The sequence below is a fragment of the Larimichthys crocea genome, chromosome XXIII (assembly GCF_000972845.2).
Source record: "Larimichthys crocea isolate SSNF chromosome XXIII, L_crocea_2.0, whole genome shotgun sequence".
NCBI classification, from domain to species: Eukaryota; Metazoa; Chordata; class Actinopteri; family Sciaenidae; genus Larimichthys; species Larimichthys crocea.
Genome location: NC_040033.1, coordinates 2,284,662 through 2,307,716, shown reverse-complemented (window position 1 = coordinate 2,307,716; position 23,055 = coordinate 2,284,662). Strand labels below are relative to the sequence as shown.

The following is a 23,055-nucleotide window of genomic DNA, read 5'->3' as shown; positions in this document are numbered from 1 at the left end:
GCTGCTGTTAGCTCATGTTAGCTCAGTTCGTTAGCTACCGTTAGCTCAGTTTGTTAGCTACCGTTAGCTCAGTTTGTTAGCTGCTGTTAGTTAATGTTAGCTCAGTTAGCTACCATTAGCTCAGTTTGTTAGCTGCTGTTAGTTAATGTTAGCTCAGTTTGTTAGCTGCCGTTAGCTCAGTTTGTTAGCTACTGTTAGCTCAGTTTGTTAGCTGCTGTTAGCTCAGTTTGTTGCCTGTTAGCTAATGTTAGCTCAGTTTGTTAGCTGCCGTTAGCTCAGTTTGTTAGCTGCTGTTAGCTCAGTTTGTTAGCTGCTGTTAGCTCAGTTTGTTAGCTGCTATTAGCTCAGTTTGTTCGCTGGTTAGCTGCTGTTAGCTCAGGTTGTTGCCTACTTTTAGCTAACGTTAGCTCAGTTTTTTAGGTGCTGTTAGCTCAGTTTGTTAGCTGCTGTTAGCTCAGGTTGTTAGCTGCTGGTAGCTCAGTTTGTTAGCTGCTGTTAGCTCAGGTTGTTAGCTGCTGTTAGCTCAGGTTGTTAGCTGCTGGTAGCTCAGTTTGTTAGCTGCCGTTAGCTCAGTTTGTTAGCTGGTTAGCTAATGCACAGTAGAGATAGTAAAATGAACTGCTGTGAACTATCGCTTCTGTTAGCTAACATTAGCAAACTTTAGTAGTCATACGTTAGCTAATATTCGTTACCCGGATTGCCTGGGAGTGTTAGTGTTTGTACCACAGGAGTTTTGGAGCACCAAGAAGAGGAAGTAGGGACATGCTGACAGGGAGTGGAGCTAGTGTCGTGCCAGAACAGGAGCTGGGTAAGCAAGCAATGTAACCGGGCTCAGCAGCCTCAATGGACAGATGCTAAATGACAAAAATATGAATTTCTATGCAGTGTTCAGTGTTTAGAAGCTGTAAAAATACAAACCTGTCCATTCGACATAAACACGGAGGTTAAACGACGCTCAGCTGTTCCTCCCCGTCAGACGTGGTGTTGCGGGGGTTATTGATCAAGTGAAACGAGGACTGAAGGTTGCATCCTGCCTGAATGTCGTGTGTTTACTCAGTCTACAGTCAAGGAGCAGAGCGTGTCCTCCGAATGCCAATTAAGCCGGTGATGGTCAGATCATTGTCACGCCGCTCTGATGACTGGCAGGCCTGACAAGCCGGCTGAGCGGTGCATGTGGTTGCTTTAATTAATTGCCGGCGGCTCGGGCTAACACGTGGGCGGACAGAATATGGATGTCGACGGAGAGCAGAACTCGTGCTCGGGATAATTCTTTTCTGCTCTCCGAATGTTTTCCCTTTTTGTTCCACGCGATTGATCTCGGAAGCACAATTTGTTGCTGTTAGCGTTGAACAAAATGTGCAGCGTTTATCTGAGGGTAAGCTAAAGGTTAGCGTTACTCTCCCTGGGAATGAGTCTCGCTCTCGCTCTATCTCGATTTATAACTGAACCAGTGGGACGCTGCAGCTCGGTGCGTCCCATGAGCTGCAGCCAGAATTAGGCACCAAAAGTCAACATTAGCATTTCAGAGAGGCCTCGATCTATTTCCATCAGCTCAATCTTGCAGAAGATTTCCCAAACTCCCCTCGGAGCCCCGAAGCCGTATCAGGCATTTACGTGTCTCCGGGGGTGGGGTTGCCATTTCAGAGCCTTGATGCATCACAAATTTTAATTCATTATCCTCCATAATTAAAGCAAATATATCAAAAGGCTGCTTACGCTGCAGCGACACCGTCAGTGAACTCCAGAGGGACTGAAGCTCAGGCCTGCAGCTCAGGTAGCTTTTAAGATATTCAAACACACTCGTGTATATAAATATAGCACCTTAAACGCATCCTCGGGGTTCCTTTTTAATAATTTAACCCCAAAATCGCTACTAATTTTAATGATACTCCGGTCAGTCGGATGATTTTTAGAGCGAACCGGAGCTCCGTCGCAGACAGATCGTTATACAACTCCCAGAAGAGCAGCGAAGACGTGTCGAGGATTAATACCGACTTCATCGTATATTTTTATCACCTTCGAGGATTTGGGAATAGTCTACTCTCGTCTGGTTTGTTATATTAAATATCATTTTTACTGGCAGAGCGCTCTACGTGTTGATGTTAAAGCTCTATACACCCTGTTGTCCGTGGCTGTGTGAGATACTCTTGTCTAAATAAGGCGAATCTGTCCTAACTTGACTTATCACAGAGAAAACACTCTCACGTTTACTTCAGAGAGCAGCCACGCACTGTAAAAAATGTCAGTCTTAAAAAAAGGTCCATCCATTTTACATGACTGTTCATGTCCTTATCGGGGGTCACACCGGAGGAGCCTGAAGCTGATCACAGTAGGGGGATTCGAACCAGGAATCTTCTTGCCAATACTCTAAAAAAGGTCATTAAAGTTAACATTAGATACATTTTTGTTACAAATCTGGTGCAGTGTTACCCTGACCGCACTGTTTTATACAAAACTGAAGTACTACCACGGCTGAACCTCAACCAACTACGTCAATGAACCATGACACACAATCAAACTCTTCCTGAAGAGCGAAAACATCAAGAAAAGCCTCCAGTGTTCACCAAGTGGTAACGTGGCTGTCAACAACTCACCTGTTCAGATTATATTAAGACTTAAAGTTATGCAGAATTAATTGCGTGGACGATTTAATTGACAGGTAAGTGCTGTTACAGGTGGCTTGTTTGAGCAACCAGGTGGAGGTAGGACTGTAAAGACGGAGACGACCAGACTGAGCTTCTCAGTGACTCTTCAGAAGCCCGTCACAGATACGATGTCCATGTTTTATACAGCTTATGGTAAAACCATCTTAAAACCATGCCAGTAGTTCACACCTTGGCTGCCATTACCTCCTGATAGGACGCTGATTGATCCGTAACCACTGTGTTCGGACACAAGCACCTAACTCGAAGCCTGGTAAGATGGATTCTCGTGCTACGTGGTACGAAGACGTCATTTCAGTTTTGATAAAGCAACCTCTTTCCCAAACATGTAAAAGTCCATTGAAAATAAGTGTATTTACTTCACTTTTTTTCCAAGAGAAAACGCTTTAAATATCCACATGGTGCCATGTGTTCATCAAATGTTTTTTGATTTGTTCAAGAAAATGTGTCAAAAATTTAAAAATACTTACAATATTTTAACATCGGTGACTTTGTTCATAATTTTCTCCATGGTTCATTTGAAGACAGCGTGACTGTGTTAACATACAAAAGCTTTCTAAAGCTTGTTTAATGAATTAGTCATTTCGCTGTATTTAATGAACTGATTAGCACTGACTGTTGTTCTGAATATATTACAATGACACAACCCTCCTTTTACGTAGACGTACGTTGCAGATGGGATGACTCCTATGATTAAAATATATGTTTGGTGTTTTATATTTAATAAATGCAATGAATATGTTATATTGACTATAAATATATCACACTTTCTCTATATTTAAACTCCTTCTGCTCCAGGAAATATGGACAACAGAAGGCGCAATCGGATCATTGGGCATTTGGGTAAACAAGTGGGGCATTTAGGGAGACCAGAGGGACAACTGGATGGCAATAAAAGCACCTGGGTGAGCAAATAGGCCAACCAGAGGGGGCAATTGTGCTGACCAAAAGAGATGATTGGATCATCCAGAGGGGCATTAGGCACTTGGGTGAACATGGACACATTTGGGCTGACCAGAAGGACTCCTGGACAAGTGGGTCAACCAGAGGGGGGATTCAGGCCAAAGACATAAAGCATGTGTCTCATTGGGACTTAAACATGAACGGCACTCTGGACTGCCTCTGCTCCCCGTTAGCATTCGCCTGAAAACCTCGTCTTCTTAGTGGTCCAAGACACCTGAGGTACAAACACTAACATTCCCGTGTTGCTCTGGGCTAACGTAAATTTAGCTCATGTTAGCTGTATCTATAAAATACTGACTACTTACGTTAGCTAACAACAGCTACTTCTCGCGGGTGATCGTACCGGATGCACAAAGTTACGTATACAGCTTCATAAACGTGATTTTAAATGTGTTATTTTTAGTTTGGCTGACAAACTGAGCTAAAAATAGCTAACGTAAGACTACTTAAGTTATCTAACAGCAGCTACAGCTCACAGAAGTTTATTTTAGTGTCTTTACGGTAAGCAGGAAACATTTTTTCTCCACAAAATATGATCCAGTTTCAGCCTGGCTAACAAACTGGGCTAACGTTACAACATATAACATAAGCTAACGTGCCACTGCTAAGGTTTGCTAACGTTAACTAACAGCAGCTACAGTTCACGGCAGTTTATTTTAGTGTCGTTTCTGTAAGCAGGAAACATTTTTCTCTATGAAATATGATCTAGTTTTAGTTTGGCTGACAAACTGAGCTAAAATTGGCTAACGTAAGAGTACTTAAGTTATCTAACAGCAGCTACAGTTCACGGCAGTTTATTTTAGTGTCTTTACTGTAAGCAGACAACATTTTCTCCATAAAATATGACCCAACTTAAATAAAAATCAGTAAAATAAATTGGCGGTTCGTGGCTTGTGCCGTAACGTTACGTACATCTGGCGGTTGATCACAAAGTTACGTATACAGCTTCATAAATTTTAAATGTGTTATTTTTAGTTTGGCTGACAAACTGAGCTAAAATTTGCTAACGTAAGCTAACGTAAGACTACTTAAGTTAGCTAACAGCAGCTACAATTCACGGCAGTTTGTGTTTTTACAGTAAGCAGAAAACATTTTACTCCATAAAATATGACCCAATTTCAATAAAAATCAGTGAAATAAATTGGCGGTTCGTGACTTGTGCCATAACGTGTTGTGTACTTCTCGCGGGTGTGATTTTAAATGTGTTATTTTTAGTTTGGCTGACAAACCGAGCTAAAATTAGCTAACGTAAGACTACTTAAGTTATCTAACAGCAGCTACAGTTAACAACAGTTTATTTTAGTGTCTTTACGGTAAGCAGGAAACACTTTCTTCATAAAATATGAGCCAATTTCACCAAAATCAGTGAAATAAATTGGCGGTTTGTGACTTGTGCCATAACGTGTTACGTACTTCTCGCGGGTGATCACAAAGTTACGTATACAGCTTCATAAACGTGATTTTAAATGTGTTATTTTTAGTTTGGCTGACAAACTGAGCTAAAATTAGCTAACGTAAGACTACTTAAGTTATCTAACAGCAGCTACAGCTCACAGCAGTTTATTTTGGTGTCTTTACGGTAAGCAGGAAACATTTTCTTCATAAAATATGACCCAATTTCACCAAAATCAGTGAGATAAATTGGCGGTTCTTGAAATGTGCTGTACGTACTTCTCGCGGGTGATCACAAAGTTACGTATACAGCTTCATAAACGTGATTTAATTAATTAAATGTGTTATTTTATGGGGAAAAAGTCACACAATGTCGCTTTAAAAACTGTCAGACACCACAAAAGCCATATCATGTCACAGGATGGACATTTTTTACAGCGCAGTCGGATCCAGCGGAGCGCAGCGGTGCAGCAGGACTCCTATCTACCCTGCTGGGGCTGCTCACCGCCGGCCAGACATCACATCACACCACGGGCCCCCCTCCTCCTACCCTCCACACACACAGCCTGTAGTGACATGGTTTTATTTCCACCTGAAGCCTCCGGATGAACGCGCGTACACACGGGCAACATTTCTCCTCCTCCTCCTCCTCCTCCAGTGAGAGGGCGTATCCGCGCTCAGGAGGGAGGCTGAGCCTGTGCAGCCGGAGTGGGAGGGCTTTTTTTCGGTGTGTTTTTTGAGGAAGAAAACAGCGAGCAGCCACGCCGCCCACCAAACAAGGCGAAGCGCGCATCAACAATTTCGCAACCACCACCGCCGCTGCTTGCTGCTGCTACTGCCCCGATTAAATGCACGGAGGAGCGGACAGACACCCACAGACAGAGAGGGGGTGGAAGGACAGCGGACAGCTGCTGTGATCCAACACGGGAACTAACAAAAGGTGAGCTCCTGATTTATCCTTTAAAAAAAGAAGAGAGGATGATTTATTGCACCGAGTGTGGTCGCAGGAACAAAGTTGCATTTCTTTGTGTGTTTTTTACAGTGAGAGGTGGGGAGCAGCAATCTCTTTGTGTCTTTTGCATTGAAATGCATGATTGGAAATTAAAGAGCATTTAATTTAGTTTAAGGTCCCCCCCCTCCTCTTTCTTTTCTTTTTTTTTTGACCTCCTTTGTGTTGTTATCTGGATTCCTGCACCTCCTCCTTCATGTACCCTAATGTCATTATCACCCTTTGTTGTGGTGATTGTCTCGGGGGTTAAAAACTTTTACTGTACCTCACTTCTGCAGTCCTACAAAAAGGGATTTGTGCTCCATTATCTTCTGTTTTTTTATGTGTCAGAAAGCTTCTTTACTCGTCAATCAGGCTTGTTTCCTCTCCCCGGTGATGCAGAATCAGACCTGATAAGCCAGATTTGTCACAGGACGTTTAATGCTTTGCTCAAAGCAGTGTGTTGTTTGAGTTTTGGATTTGATTTTTGACCCTGTGAATGATCTTCATCGTCCTCTATGGATTTGTCAGTCCCAGATTTACTCTTGTCCGACGGCTCTCTCTTCCTAGCGTCCTTTGTCAACGTCCTCTTCGGTCTTTTCTGCCTCTGTCATTATCTCCATAGAGGCTGCCGAGCCTGGTTACACTGCTCGTGTACCCAGCTCCTGTTCTGGCACAACATTGGCTCTGCTACCAATCAAATCACAGCATTCCCTAAAAAAAACCTCCTCTTCCCAGTGGCACAAACAGCAGCCCAGCTAACGAACTGAGCTAACAGCAGCTACAGTTTGCCAGCAGTTTATTTTTACGGTCTAAGCTAACATTTGCTAACTTGTCATGAGTAAAGTTTGCTTAAGTTAGCTAACATATCGCTAGTAAAGTTTGCTCACATTAGCTAACATGTTGTTAGTAAAGTTGGCTAATGTGAGCTAACGGCAGCTATAGTTCACGACAGTTTATTTTACTCTCTAAGTAAACATTTGCTAACTTGTCATGAGTAAAGTTTTCTTACGTTAGCTAACAGTAGCTAAAGTTCATATCAGTTTTTTTTTTGACTGTTTCTAAGTTAACGTTAGCTAACATGTCACTAGTAAAGTTTGCTCACGTTAGCTAACATGTTGCTAGTAAAGTTGGCTAATGTGAGCTAACGGCAGCTGTATTACACAACAGTTTATTTTACTGTCTAAGCTAACATTTGCTAACTTGTCATGAGTAAGTTTGCTTACGTTAGCTAACAGTAGCTGTAGTTCATATCAGTTTATTTATTTTTGACTGTTTCTAAGCTAACGTTAGCTAACTTGTCATGAGTAAAGTTTGTTTACATTAGCTAACAGTAGCTGTTGTTTATATCAGTTTATTTTTTTTGACTGTTTCTAAGTTAACGTTAGCTAACATGTCGCTAGTAAAGTTTGCTTACGTTAGCTAACATGTTGCTAGTAAAGTTGGCTAATGTGAGCTAACGGCAGCTGTATTACACAGCAGTTCATTTTACTGTCTAAGCTAACATTTGCTAACTTGTCATGAGTAAGTTTGCTTACGTTAGCTAACAGTAGCTGTAGTTCATATCAGTTTATTTATTTTTGACTGTTTCTAAGCTAACGTTAGCTAACTTGTCATGAGTAAAGTTTGTTTACATTAGCTAACAGTAGCTGTTGTTTATATCAGTTTATTTTTTTTGACTGTTTCTAAGTTAACGTTAGCTAACATGTCGCTAGTAAAGTTTGCTTACGTTAGCTAACATGTTGCTAGTAAAGTTGGCTAATGTGAGCTAACGGCAGCTGTATTACACAGCAGTTCATTTAACTGTTTGTTTGTTTTTTAAAAAAACATTTTCTCGATTAAAATATGATCCAGTTTCACTAAAATCAGTGAAATAGTTGGTGGTGTGTGACTTACTGCCGTAAAGCGTTACGTACTTCTCCCGACCCGGAGCCCAAAGTTACATAGTGTGAGAACAGACGTACGAATGACAGAAACACCTTTCACATGATTACAATGTAGTCAGTGTAGATCAACAGGATTTAAAATCTGTTATTTACGTTACAAAGGTTACACAATGTCAGTCAAATCAGTAGGATTTGACTTGGACTCTATGCTGCATGTTCGTAGCTCTTTTTCATCCTCTGTGAATTAAAAAAAAACTTGTAATCCGCTCTGTTTTTTTTTTGCCACTGCTGGACTGTTACTTAATTCTCTGCTAACGTAATTGCTTGCAGGATTACTGTGTTAAATGAGAGTTTATGTCAGTAAACCTTTTTACTGCTGTGTGTTTTTGTGACAGGCAATCAAATGTAGTATTTATGGCCACTGTATGCGTGCTTACAGTTGTATATAGGTGGCAACTTAACACCTATTGTCTGCTTCACTTCCGGTTCAGTCTCACAGGATGTTATCCACTGTAGATTTATTTAGTTTGCATGACAACACGAGTGTATTCAGATCAGTTGATCAATCAATCAGGGGGATTACAAGATTGATCAACTAGTTCATTAGCAGAAAACATTTACAAGCATTGTCCCTTCCCTCTGTTTCCTGTGGTTGTTTACCGATTAGCTTTGGGGTTTGGTGTGTTGTTTGGACAACACAAGGAATTTAAAGATTGCGATCACGACCAGACTAACCTGCTTTGGGGGCCTCGAGGCAAAAATTAGTTACTGGTTTCTTAATGCCCTCCAGTTCCTTCACAACTCCCAGTGCTGGGACACTCCCTGATATGGTGAAAGATAATTTAATTAAGCATGAATCACCCTCAGAATATACAACGAGATCTTTAAAAAGATTGAACCTCAAGGGCATTCCACCAAGTTTACACATCTCTGAGCATCTCTGAACGGCGCAGCTAACGTAATGTAGCGTCACGTAAGCTGACATTAGCCAAAGTATCACTACTAAAGACAGATAACGTTGGCTAATGTGTCACTACTAAAGTGAGATTACAGCTAACAGACATGGGCATTTTCTAGACACAGAGTGACTAACAAAAGATGCTGGTTGCATTATAGGAAATGGAGTTAACATAAGTTAACGTTAGCCAAAAGGTAGCTAACGTATGCAAATGAGTCACTACTAAAATTTGGTAACGTTACTTAACAACAGCTATTCTTCAGGGCAGTTAATTTTACTGTCAATACTGTAAGCAGAAAACATTTTCTGTATAAAATATAGCATTAATTTTTATTTCAATTTATTTCAGATCAATTGACAATGAAAATAGTCACTTAGATGTGGTTTGTTTGGAGCTTTTTGCTTCTGGATCTGTAATCCAGTATGAAACAATTACACCATTTATGTCAACATTTGCATGCCGTTTACAGCGTTTGTCACGTACTGTAACTGAACAGGGATCAGTGTTGGTGACTCGTAAAAAGACAAGTACAAACAGGTCAAGAAGGATGCAAGAGGACAAATGGTTCAGTGAAGTCCACATCTATTGAAGGAATGTTTATATAGCTGCATTTTTCTTTCTGCCTTGTTAAAGTTCACACTGGTCGAGTCCTCTAAACAACACGTCCCATGAATTCACAAGTTGCTTATTTATTGGACAGAGTTGCGGGAACCTGACAACCTGCCAGGTTCGAGGATTTGGCAGCGAGAGAACGTGGCAGTCAAAACAAATCTGATCGCACACTTTAAGTGAAATGTGATGGATTTGACTGAGTGTATTAACGCGTGTTCAGTTTGAGATTAAGAACACACAAAGGCGACACAGGAATTTAGCCATAAATCCTTGTTTGTTATTGTTCCTAATTCTTGGATGATGACTCATTTTTCCAGAGTCCAAACAGCATCAATCTCACCTCGACAAATAAAGCTAAACAAAAAAAGCATTCTGTTAAACCTCTCATAGATTTGGGCTCCCGGTAATTTAAAAGCCTGTGAGGCATTTCAATTAAACACTGCAGTTTTTGTTTTAAGAAGAACACATGTAGAACAACACCAGACTGAGCAAAGGTCTGGAGTTCAGTTATTCAAATGCATTAGTTTAATTTGCTCAAGTTGTTGGAGCAAGATAAGGAAATGTACTTGCGCAAGATTATGAAACACTCTCATGTGGTCCAAATATCATGAACGTCTGCACAAAGTGATACAATGCAGTAACTGTGCTGCAAAAAATTCACCCTTTTAGGGTCAGTATTTGAGAGTTTTGGCTTACACATGATTGGAAAATTTTCAGCACAAGTTAGATAAGCTTCACTTAATGGCCAAAAGTACATGGACATGGTGTATTTCTAGCTTTTCCAATGAAGGGCAGTCTTAATAGAGTGATATTCTTAACAATAGTGTGCTTACAACTTTGTGGTAACAGTTTATGTTTGGCCCTTTCCCGTGTTGGCATGACAAAGCCAGGTCCATGAAGAAATGGTTGTCCCAGTTCAGTTTGGAAGAAGCTGAATGGCCTGCACAGGTCCCTAACACCTTTGGGGTGAACCGCAACTGTACGCCAGGACTTCGAGTTGGACCTCACTAATGTTCTTGTGGCTGGGAATCCAACATCCAAAGCAGCAGATACATGTTCATTGTCTTGGAATTAGATGTTCAATAATCACGTAGGGATTTCGTTATGGGTTTGCCCTGGGGATCTCCTACCAGTTGGATGTGTTCGAAACACCTCCAAAGGAAGGTGATCAGATACCTGAACCACCTCAGCTGGCTCCTTTTGACGTGAAGGAACTCTTAAGGCTCAGAGACCCAGACACCCTATGGAGGGAACTCATTTCGGCCACTTGCGTCCACGATTTTATTCTTCTGGTCCCCACCCAAAACTCAGTCTTGGAGGTGCTAATTCTTATCCTGGCTACTTAACACTTGGCTGTAAAACACCCAAGTGCGTGGTGAAGGTCATGGTTTGACAAAACCAACACTACCATCTGCAAAAAAAAAAGGCTCCCAAAATGGAAACTCTGAGATCCCATCCATTGATTGAAAAGGTGTTTGACTTGCCAAGAATACAGACAAGTCTATCTTTTGTTCCGTGTACATTAAATTAACCTGTTCTTGTGTTCTGTCATTTAAAACATAATCAGTAAGATTTCACATTAATGCCACATATTATTAAGGAACACTAGGGATATCCCTGCCCTGCTTTCCACGCGTTTCTTGAAAGAACAGCAGATCATGCAGAGCCGTGGCAGCCAGAACGGCTAAATCTCTGGGGGGGATATGTCGCCTTATATCACCTACACATACCAATATTTACTTGGCTTTATTCAACAGCCGCCTGATACCTTGTGTGAGCAGTCAAAGGGAATAAAGGTAAACATTGCCTTTGAGTTTACAGAGGCAGGGAGCTTTAGACGCTCTCAGAGCTTTGAAATTGTCCTTAAAGGGTAACTTTGGCATCTTATTCCAGCCTTTTTTCTTTGGAGAGATGTAAGATATTAGAAATCTGGTGCCAACATTTGGCATCCATAAAGGCTGCAGCTTTATTCTGTGGCAAATTGAAACCGACGTCTTATTTTTTCTTAGTCCCTTGGAGGTTTTTTGGGGAAAACCTTATTTCTCCACTTCTGGTGATTTTCATGCTTTAAAATGAGGTGAATATATTGTAAGGCTGGGCGCTATGGCCAAAAATAGAATTTAGATCTTTTTCAAGCAGGATGATTCACAATGCTAGTCTTCTTTTTTTTCTTTACAAATGCAAAGAAGACTTTTTCCGAGGCTGCCACCCATCATATGCATACGTCAAACATGTCTGAGAGTCCACAGCCATGCTAACAGTTCTGTACTTGAGCTACATACTAATATCGGTCACTACCAGATGCCTAAATCAGCTATGCAATGTGTAGAGTAAGTAGCGTATGGTATCGTTGGTTCCATTAGCTTATTCAGGTTATGTTACTGTTAGAACTCAAGACTGCATGTTGTAATAACTGTGGACATTTTATCTGAAGACTTTTTTTTAGCCTCAAAATTGGGTTTGAAAGTTGTGATGCTCTGCGGCGCTAGCAGCTTCTGGTCTAGTCAGTGCATCAGTTTAATGAACATGACAAGATGTTCATTAACTAGATCAATGGTTTCATGTTAGCCTCAAATTGAATACGTCAAGCTGATGTGGATGTCGGCCGACGTTCTCCATCAGCAGATATTTTTGCCCTCTGTTCGTCGTTCCTGTAACCTCTCCGGGGGACCTTCAGTCCAGCTCCGTGTGCCCTCCATACATCATTTCCTCTCTTTATTCTCTTTCCATTTTTACAAAACTGCACCTCCGCTCTGTCTCCTTCATTAATTTCTCCTCTCCCAAGACGTTGGCAGGTCCGCTTCCACCTTTCCCTCGGCTTCATTTGCATCTTGGCTCCACACGGCTGCCCAAGTGTTTTCTGGGAGTCAGGTGGCTAATTGGTTCCCATCTGTTGGGAGAAAACGGCCTTTCACGGGATCTTGGGTAATTTGTGTCAGGAGTTTTGCTGTATTGATTCATAGAGTTCAGTCTTTCTTCATATTGTTGCAGCAGGTTAGCTCTGGGATTTCTCAAGTTTTTGACGTCGTCTTGGTTGTTTTTAGATGCACGACATGGTGCATGATTTCTAATAATAAATGTAGCTACCTGTTCTCCTGCTTTTAATGTGAACATTTCTTCTCTGCTGGTTTGATCTCAGGACACATAACGTGGACTTCTTGCTGTGTTCATTTGCAGGTTTAATTTCACAATCTTTCTGTGCAGAGATAAAGGCTTCAAAGGAGGAAGTGGCCAGGTCTGAGCAAAACAAAACAGGAAGCGACAGGAAACACTCGCTCAGACTGACACGACAAACACAAAAATAGAGTTTGTTTACTTCTGTACAGCACATATGAGACTTTTGGCTCTCATCCACACTTTTACACCTCTTAAACAGGCGGTATCAGCAGAGAATACAGTGTGAGGTCTCTGAGGGACGCCATGTAACACGATAAACCTGTTTGTTGATGTCTGCACAAACAGTTGTTCATCATTTTACAATGAACTTCCAATTTTGACCAAATATCTGATGGTATTTTGGAAATGAGACCAGTGCTGATACATTTTTCTCATTTATTTACATTATTTGTTACATTTCTAACAAAACAATTTAAATTAAATGTTATTTTATTGAAGTAAGGTGATCTAGATTCTGATTTTTATCGTCCTTTGCACACAACAAATATCAAATATTTGTTTGGGTTACTTGTTTTCCTTTGGTACTCAACTACTCAAAAAATAATAAATATTATATTTTAATTTGATGTCGACAGTTCAGTTTACCAGTTAAGTCAAAGATGGAGAGGGGGAGGTTTCTCTCTGCCATGTAGGGAAGCTACATGGTCTATTTACTCACGGTAGAAGAACATAAACCATGAACAATTACCAAATCTGACCAAATTAACAAAGTCTGGAGGGCAGAATATTTCTGAAACACTCCTGGTGGGGTTTAAAGTTGCATTGGAGAATAGGTGCGATGCCGTAGCTTATCTTTTTAATGAATAATTTGAAAGTGTGTACGTTTCCAGGGAATAAAACCAACCAACTGTTGATCTAAATACAAACTCGATAGTCTAACAATAGCACAGCCGTCAGTGCTGCAAAAGTTTGTTTTCAAAGTCAGATCAAATTGAGGATTTGACGTATTGTGACACCCCAAATATTGATGCATACTTCAGCTCATGCTTCCTCCTCCTCACATTGCATCTATGCCTTTTCTACTTGTAATGTTTGTCACACAAGCTCCTCTGAGAGAGCCGTCAGCGATGAATCAATTTCAAGCTCTTTTTGAGAGCTTCCTGACAATTGATGGGGTGCCAGCGTTGACCTTCTGTAATGAGGTAAGGTCTCCGTATCTGCCAGTTGCGGGTTGGAGGGTGGTGGAGGTTTCTCCTCAGCTTGAGGGAGAGGGTGGCGTGGAAATAAGAGGCTCTCATTGCTCGCTAAATTTAATTTGCCATAAAGGAAACGGGAGAGAAGAGATGAGGAGAGGATGAGGTTTAAAGTGGCAATTGAGGGAAGATGACAGAAGTAACTCGCAACGTTAGGACCTCCAAGGTTATCCCACAAATTGAGGCTCTCTCCGAGAATTGCGCACATCAGTAGATGTGTTATTTAAATCACTTATTGTGTTTTTAGCTTCCTGATATCAAGGCTTGTATGCCAATACCGCCGTGTTCCTCTTTCCTGCTGCCCGACACTCGATTTGTTTCACTGCTCTATCTAAAATAAGGCTGCTTTACATACATACAGGCGTATTGATACACCCGTTGACTCGTCCATCTATCCTCGACGACAGTTTTCAGGGGAAAAAGCCGCAAACCTGTGGCGTCTCTCTCTGCGCTCACTTCTTCCTCCTGAAAAAGATCCAATTTGAATCAATCATCGTCCCCCCGGTGTTCCCGTTGTTTTGCGGGTGTCTCCTCCAATGATAGATGCCGTTATTTCCCTTCACAGGATGGATTGTAAACAGTGACGAATGGTGAAGGCTAATGCATCCTCTGTTGTCAGAGGAAAATCATTTACCTTGCTTTCACAATCCATTAAGTTGATGAAAAGAAGAAGAAAACTCGGATCTGCCGAGAGGAGGAAGAGCGGGTTTCACTGTGTACGTGACACTGACTGAATGTAGGCTGGATGATATCTGTGGACATTGCAGTTTACCTTCACGTACGTTCATTTATGTGCAACGTACATGAAGCTGAATCTGTTGGAGGTAGGTTTGTCTCTTGTCGTGGACATAACCAGCCAATAACTAACCAAAATCATCAACAGGGCAACTCATTTTTGGTATTAATTCTTCTATGGATTATTATTTCGTAATTGTGGCCACAAAATTTGTTTTGTTTTTTGTTGCAAACCATCCAAAACCAAAATATGTTCATTTTACAATCATGAAACCGAGAACAGCGGCAACTAACAATATCTATTGTACTGTTCAGGTAACATTCAAGAGAAATTGGTGTTTTTGTGATTTGTTGTCCCCAGTTTGTAATCCCACTGTGGTAAATATGGACAGCTGTACACGTGTATTTGTTCTGATTACGTTACTTATGATCAAAAACTAGTGAAAAGCCAAACAACAACAAGACATTGCAGCCAGCTAATATCACTGACTAGTCCAGCAGCAGTCAGCCCAGCTCGGCGTCTGTCTTTCAGCCTTTTATTTCACCAAGTTCTCACCAACCACTAAAAGTCAGTCCCAGATTTACCTTGGCGGCTTCTTTTTGATTTTCTATTCATAGCTTTCTCTGTCAACATCCTCTTCAGTTTTTTCACCTCCGCCTTTATGTCCATAGAGTCTGCTGAGCCCTGTTACACTGCCAAATTGCCCAGCTCCTGTTCTAGCACGACACTAACTCTGCTCCCAGTCAGCATTCCTTAAAAACTTCCCCACTTCTTCTTCCCAAAACGCCTGTGGTACAAACACTAACACTCCCCCGGTGCTTTGAGCTCACAGTCCAGGGAGCCGTGCTAATAAACAGAGCTACCATTATCTAACAGCAGCTACAGCTGGGCAGCAGTTGACCTCACTGTCCATTAGGAAACTCTGTAAATCACAGAGAATTGAGGCGGAGCAGCTGCCGTTAAAAAGGCTTCATCTCTTCTTCACTTATTTCCTTCGGTGCATTTGAACAAACGGCAAATATTGGATGTGTAATTACGAGAAATCACTATGGACCAGCTGCGTGTGATCACATCGTGTGCTGTGCAGTCGCTATCCTGTTTTTTTCAAAACACAGCTGCACGAGGAAATAACACAAAACAGATCCTCATCTGTAAATATTCTTCTTTAATATTTTGGATGTGTTCAGACTGGCGAGTCTGTTTTTTTATTGCTGTAGCGCTCAGAGCGTTCCTTATCTCCACACAGATAATACAGATAGTGGCAAGAATCCACCGTAGTAAATAAGTACCTCGGTAGGTGTGGATGTTTTGTGCAGACTTGCATGAAGCGTGTTCCAGCTTTGCAGGATGAAGGTCTCTCTGAGTCACCTACAGTCTAGTGTCAGACATGCGTCATTGGGTCATACGTCCCCCCTCTTCCCGAGGACAAAACCTGCATGGTGCTATCACACCTCAGTACTCTGGTTTTTCTATTGACCTCGCTGACAATGACTTTGGTTTACCTCCGGGATCTCAAAGGGCTGATGCGTGGAGAAAAACAGAACGAGTTTAACGTTTGTTGTTGTCAAAGTGGAGACGGATCCACGTAGAAAACTCAAAGTGGACCTCGAGTTTTTAAAATATTTGCCCCAAAAAAACACTTTTTGTTTCCCTTTGAGCAAAATATTTTGATAGCAGCCAATCAGCCGGACAGATATGGACACAATAAATGTTCATTTGATCAAAACTACTGTAATTTCTTGAGTATAACAAAGTTGTGTTCAAGCTGTACTGCTTAATAAACACAACTCTCATTCATTTCAATCAGATTTGGTGCAGTGAAGAAAAGTCCAAACACGTTTTCCATTCTTTTAAATGAGGCTGGTCTGTATTAGCTGCTAAAAAACAAGTTGAGTCTTTCCAATTTTTGGAAAAACACAGCTTGACGTCACGCTGCGTCCAGACGTTCAAACCAGTCAAACTGATCCACAGTCAGCCTGAAATGTCTCTAAAACTGAGACTGTCCATGGACTAACCTGTTGTTTGTTTATCTCATGTAACCAGCTTCTAAATTTGAGTCTGGCTCGCAATTTATGCTGCAAAATAGAGACGAGAAGAAGCTTAATTTGGTTTGTCACCAAATTACACGCACATATAATCCTGCTTTATGCGTTTCATATATGTAAATATGTGGCTTAACAACATATGTAATCATAATGTTAAAAATTAGTTTATTCTCCTGCTGCACCCCAGTTTAAAGTTTAATCCTGTACATTTTAATTTGGGTTAATGCAGACTAATTGCTTATAAATAATTTACAATGATTCAAATCGCCTCAGTATGTGTAAAAAGTGCAAAGTCTCAAACAAATACATCCGTGTTATAAAACCTGACCCGTTGTATTTATTAACCAGTGTGCAGGCTTATCAGCTGCACTGGTTTCATGTGTTTTTACGTCTCCGTACTCCCGTACTGGGACATCCACGGACAGTTTACTGCAATATTTATGAAACATGCGGGTCTTTATGGTTAAAATACAGATCATGAAGCTGCAGATGTGCATTATAACCCTTAAAGAGGCGTTAATAAATGTTGTTTTTGTTCGTAAACCTCGCATGTAATTGGGTTTTACGAGCGAGCAAAAGACCAGAGCAGACTCTTTAACTTTAAGCGTTGATAATTGTCGCCATTATCCGTCGGTGTGGAGATTTAATTTGACGAGGGGGCGTGCCGCTGTGATTGGTCAAATGATCCGGGTATGATTGACGAGTTGGATTGTTTATGGACGATTTACAGCGGGGGAAAGAAAGCGGCGCGTCGTAAAAAGTAAAAAAAACGAGATTTGGCGCCGTGATCCAACGTTTCGTTGAGGTTTATGTGTCACTTTTGATCAGATGCCAATGGACCCATCTGAGGCAGATATGAAAGGTGATGGATGAGCTTGTGCAACACCACTGAGCTGTGAAGGTCCACGGTACATAACCCTCCCTATGTGAGGTATTGACAGAGATATGGGAGCCGTTTACAACGTGGGAGACAACTCTCCACCTGACCTCTTGACCTTGAATGATGAGCTTCTTCCAATATCACGCTCAGGTGGGAGCCGGCAGCTGTCACGTGGCTGGTTTTGCATACAGATGAAACCATTACAAATTATTACCACCCATTCTTCTGACTGCCTGCTTTCTGATTAGGCCTGCTCGCTGATCGTGTAGCCGTGCGGTTAGCGTCAGCTTAGACACCTGACCCACTTTTTCTTTTTTATTCCAACATCTGCGACTGTCTGCCTCGCCAGCTCGCGCACACCTTTGTTATTTATTACAAGGACATGACACAATCTGTGACAGCCGCTCTTCATGAAAGCGTCACGAGAATAAGAGCAGCATATGGCGACTTAATGATTATACAGAGGCGACGAGGAGATAAATCCACCGCTGCTATTATTTCCATTTGTTTCCATCCTCCGGACCATGTAAGCCTCTGTACACACCTCCTAGCCATGGGCGTCTAATTTTACTTTTAGATTTGACTTGTGGATTGAATTTGAAAGCTAGTTTGTAGAATAAAATTGGCTTGCGGTGGCGGTTTGGTTGAGCTGCAGTCAGATTGGGTACACAAGGTTGTATTTTTTTTTTATATTTCCATGCTTTTTCTGTCTGGTTCTGGCAGGCTGGTGGCCCAGGAGGAGAGTTGTTAATATGGTTGTTATCCCAGGAGGTCTTTGTTAAAATGTATTTTTTTTCTTTCCAGGGTGACCTCCCCCTTTTTCAACCTGGCGGAGCTTGTTTTGGGACAGTTTTCGGGGGGAAAATGCTGCACGCCGTGTTGTGTCTGTAGGGTAGAGGAGTCACAACACATGCCCGTCGTGATTGAGATTGTTGTTGCACAAGGACACAACCCCTAAAGGGTCTGGGGGAGTTTGATGGAGACTTGGCAATGAGCTCCAGAGAGGAGATAAAGGAGAGAGAGAAAGAAAGAGACGAGTGATCAAGGAAAGAAGGGCAGATAAAAGGAAAGACGGCATGAGGCTCAAAGGCAGATGAGCAGCAGGGGAGTTTATCAGATTTTAGAGGGGCAGCACGGAGTTTGTCCAACACTTTGGAGCTAAATGTCAGCTATGGTTGGGTTAGCTTTCATGACTGTAGTGAGCCCCTGAATTTTTATGTAGCCTTACAGACTCTGGTAAAAACATCCACTACAGGTCATGACAAGGTGGATTTAAATCAGTTTGTCGTTTATAGACATCTATTGCTACCTGCTCAGTTCAGTTGATCTGGTGTCGGTGCCTTAACCACACCTGATACGACTCACACAGGTAAAACAAGACAAAGAAGCAATGCCGTAAACCAGTGGTTCTCAACTGGTCTGGCTTCGGGACCCACCATCACCCCTAAAGGACAAGCCGTGACCCAAATTGAGGAAAATTTTCAACTTCTCAAATTTATTTAATGAAAAGATGGTGCAGTTTGGTGGGTGTCTATTAACATTACAAGGCTTTATCGCCACCTACTGTGGCAATTGTGAATAGACGGCACATAAAAAATCCACTTCAAAATAAAAGCACAGGATTTTGTTCTTAACATTTTTTTCCCAGGCAAAGGCCCACTGAGAACGGTCCGCGACCCACTTTTGGGTCGCGACCCACCAGTTGAGAATCCCTGCCGTAAACCAAATATTACCATGTTAGCTTCATGCTATTATAGTACATAGCATATTATCATGATATGCCAAATGTTAGCATATAAAAACAACAAAACTAGGCTTCACTAATATTTTAAGTAATATTAATGAATTATTTGTCACATGTTGGATCTCAGATTCATAGTTTTGGCAATAATTTAATAAATACACTCACGCAAAACAAATCTTTACATTAGTTAGTTTAGCAAGGTGCTAATTTTCAGTTTTGCCTCAAAATAATGCCGTTAGCATGGCTAAAGCGTTAGCTTTTTTCAGGCTTGTTTGTTGCGATGTTGCTGTCTTCTCATAATTACCTTGATGTCTAAATGAATTAAAAACAAAATTAAAACCTAAATAACATTAAACCAAGAATGAAATTATCCTTTAACCGCGATCCTCACTGGAGGCATATTGATACAACGTTATCGCGTTAGCATTGCGTTAGCATTCAGGTCAGCCAATAACAGAGGCAGTTAGTCTGTATATATCTGGAAATTATTTATTCCCAAAGTATTAGTCTGGAAATGATTAAGAGGCTTTTGAGGAAAAATGACGTACACGTTAACGCAACGCTTCTGTTCGACCGTCATGTCTAGCTTTTGCTGGCTCGCTGTTCGGAGTTTGATGAAAATTGCGGATGGATGTTTGTTATTTGTGATTTAATGGAGCCAAACTAGCTGTCTACAAATGATTTGTGGATTAAAAACTTAATTTAATGACTATATTTATCACATGGAGCAGTTAAATCCTTCACAGTTTACAGTCTTGTTGGATGTTTTGATCTATTTTAACCCCCTCGTGTGTGATTGACTAACTTTCGTGACAGGTGATAGTTTCAATGCCAAGATGAAAAAAACAGGGTACTCCGTTCACGTCGTCCCGTTCAATTCACATCATAATAAAGACGTAGTGCTTTTTGGATTTACCGTCGCTCGCTCTGTTCAGCGATGCCAACAAGCCCGGCCTGGTAGCCAAATTTATTTGCTTGGCAGCCGTTCACACGGATCATTGTTGGACGTAAAACAAGTCACGGGTGGCTGCGACGGAGGGTGCTGAATGAATAATTTTCATTTCCATCCAGAAAGGATACAGTTTTCGGAGACTGGCAGTTGAAATTAGATGTCACGTGTGTCGATACTGATAGACTAGTCTGTCCCACATAAATGTTTATATTTATATATATAATACTGTAAAAGGGAATATCTCACACATGCTCCTCTGAAGATAGCAAAGCAAAAAAAAATATCGTGGTCGTCAGGGAGTCTGCGGCAGCATCCCATTTACTTCATCCATCACAAATCCTCCACTGGGCCTCTAATGTGTCTTTACTGCCAAGGGGAAGCGCTTCAATGGCTCCAACCTCCCTTTTCTTTTTTTCTTTTTTGCTTTACCTATTTTCCTATTTTTTTTTTTCCAAGTCTGAATCAGCACACAAACAGAAATGACAAACTGGGACAGCCAGCCAGCTTTTTATCCCCCCTCCGTCCTCCGTCTGCCACATTAGGCGTCTCGGTGTCGGTGGATTTCCATGGCAGCTGGTGGCGAGACTTCGCCCAGCACCTTGCCGGTGGGGAGGTTGATGGTCACATGTGGCGTAGCGGGAATTGACCCCACACATAGATGGAGTACAGCTGAGAAACAGTGATAGCAAGAAATGTTTAATAGCTTTGTTTTCTGAATTAAACCTGCAGATAATCGTTTATTTGACTGAAACAGTTGAACATTATGAATTTAAAGACGTCTATATCAAATTTAACCAGTCAAAGTGACAACAAATGGTCTCTATTTCTGTCTTTTATCTATTTGAAATGTTTTATATTGTATAAATCTGCAGGTGAGCATCATTTGTGTTTTTAATTTAACAACTCAAGGGGTTGTAAAGCTTTTATATTTACACATTTTTTTTTATTATATCAACTTGTTTGTCTATTTATGGTTGGAATGACAAAAACATTTAAAAATTATCTTTTTCTAGTATATTACATTTAAATTCAACCACTCTACACGGTAGTGAAGCTGTGATTTAACTTGTGTTGAGTAGATCATCTTTAAGTAGCCGATTTTCCATTTGTTACTTGTATGATCGCCAATATCGACTGATATGTTCTATATTTAGGAAAAATGTAGTCGTACGTTGGAAATAGTTAACAAAACAAAACACTTATTATCACCTTTTCCAGAGCTTTCGACCACATCTAACAGCCTGTGAATGGAGCTCAATGGGATCTTTGGTCACATGACAACTAAACAATCTGCATTGTTGGATTAAACGTTTACATCGTTTACGTTACCGGTAACGTATTACGGCCACTTAAGATGGTAGCAAAAGTCTCTTTTTTAAAACTAAACATGGACCAGTCTGTAAAAAGTCATGAATTTTATAAAGATAGTCAATTACGATCAAATAAAAAAACAAATCATTGATCATTGTAAGACACATTTCAGGTCAAACTATTCAGATTAATGTGGCACAGGACATGTTTATCACACCTCATTGCCCACTTCTTAGTTTATGTGCGACTATTATTTTTTTTATGTTTTCCTCGTTAAACTGCGGGCACGAAATCACCTTCAGGTATACAAGCTGGCACTGCGTTCTTCAGTTGGCAGCCAACGTCTGATTTATATAGAGAGAGAATCCACTGGTGACCATCCGACTCATAACACTGTTTCTATTCATTCCTTTTTGTTATTAATATCTAAAATGTCTCCCCTTGAGCCAGCTTGTACTCTGTGGATGTAACATTAACAATGAAGAAATACTTCGATGTGAAGTGTCTTTTTTTCCCTCAATAGAGGACCGAAGGCCGATGTAAGGTAGACGCATTACATATTGATCACTTCTGCCGAGCTCCATCTAAATGCATGAACTGTATGGAGTTTTTTTCATTTATTAAAATGAGAATAAAATGTTTGGTGAGCTGGAATAAATCCACCATTTGACAGTGGAAACGCAGCATTAGGTAGAGGGTCTTATTCCTGTAACCGACCTCCTTTATTGGCGTATTTATGGAGTAGTTAATCGTCAAAGGTGTCCACCTCTTTCCTGCTCCAGACCCCTGTTTGTCTTCGTCTTAATGGGATGGATGATTGTTTTCCTCCTTGTGAGCATGTTTCCACACAATTTGAATTAATTGGATTGTAAATTGATCCTACTTTGGAGCCCAAACCCTGGAAGTCGGAGCTTGGGCTGCAAACAACAGTTTAATCTGAATACTAAATGTTATTAAAAGCCTCTCCCTGCTTCGTCTGTGTAGGACAGTGTGTACCTGGTAATGAGAAAAAAGCCCCGAGGGCCTATTGCATTCATCGTGCACCAGCATGGTATAATTCAGTAATTAATTGCCTTAGTGCCTGGATGGCGCTGTAATGGTTTGAAGATAAACAATATGACTCGCCTTCACTAGGCTGCTGTACTTTTCTTTGAGTTCAAACAGGTAAGCAGCAGGTCATGGACTCAATGTTTTTAGAATAACTCCATGAGAGCTCCATGTTCCTGGAAACTCTTTGGATTGAAGCATTGAATGTTTTAGAACGGGACGAACGACGGTGCAACTAATTATCATTGTCATTCATTTATTGTTAAATGATAACAGTGAATAAATTCTTACAGGTTAATGTGACAACGTCAGATGATCCTGAGTGATCCTTCACTTTCATGTGTTGTTGTAGTAGTAGTAGTAGTAGACGTAGAAGCAGTAGGAGTAGCAGTTACCTTAGAAGTAGTAGCAGTAATTGAATTAGTAGTAGAGGTATTAGTAAAAGTACTAGGAGTAGAAGTAGAAGACATAGTAGACGTAGTAGAAGAAAAAATAGTAGTAGTAGTG

At 41.0% G+C, this 23,055-nt stretch overlaps 1 protein-coding gene across 1 annotated transcript in view; it reads left to right on the top strand.

The window, feature by feature from the left end:
* The first annotated feature begins 5,182 nt into the window (after positions 1-5,182).
* The window catches only part of rnf152 (ring finger protein 152), a 52,521-nt gene continuing 34,648 nt past the window's right edge, over positions 5,183-23,055 (top strand). Inside the window, exon 1 of the mRNA XM_010746750.3 lies at positions 5,183-5,958. The gene's annotated coding sequence lies outside the window, so the exon portion shown is untranslated. The remainder of the gene's footprint in view (positions 5,959-23,055) is intronic.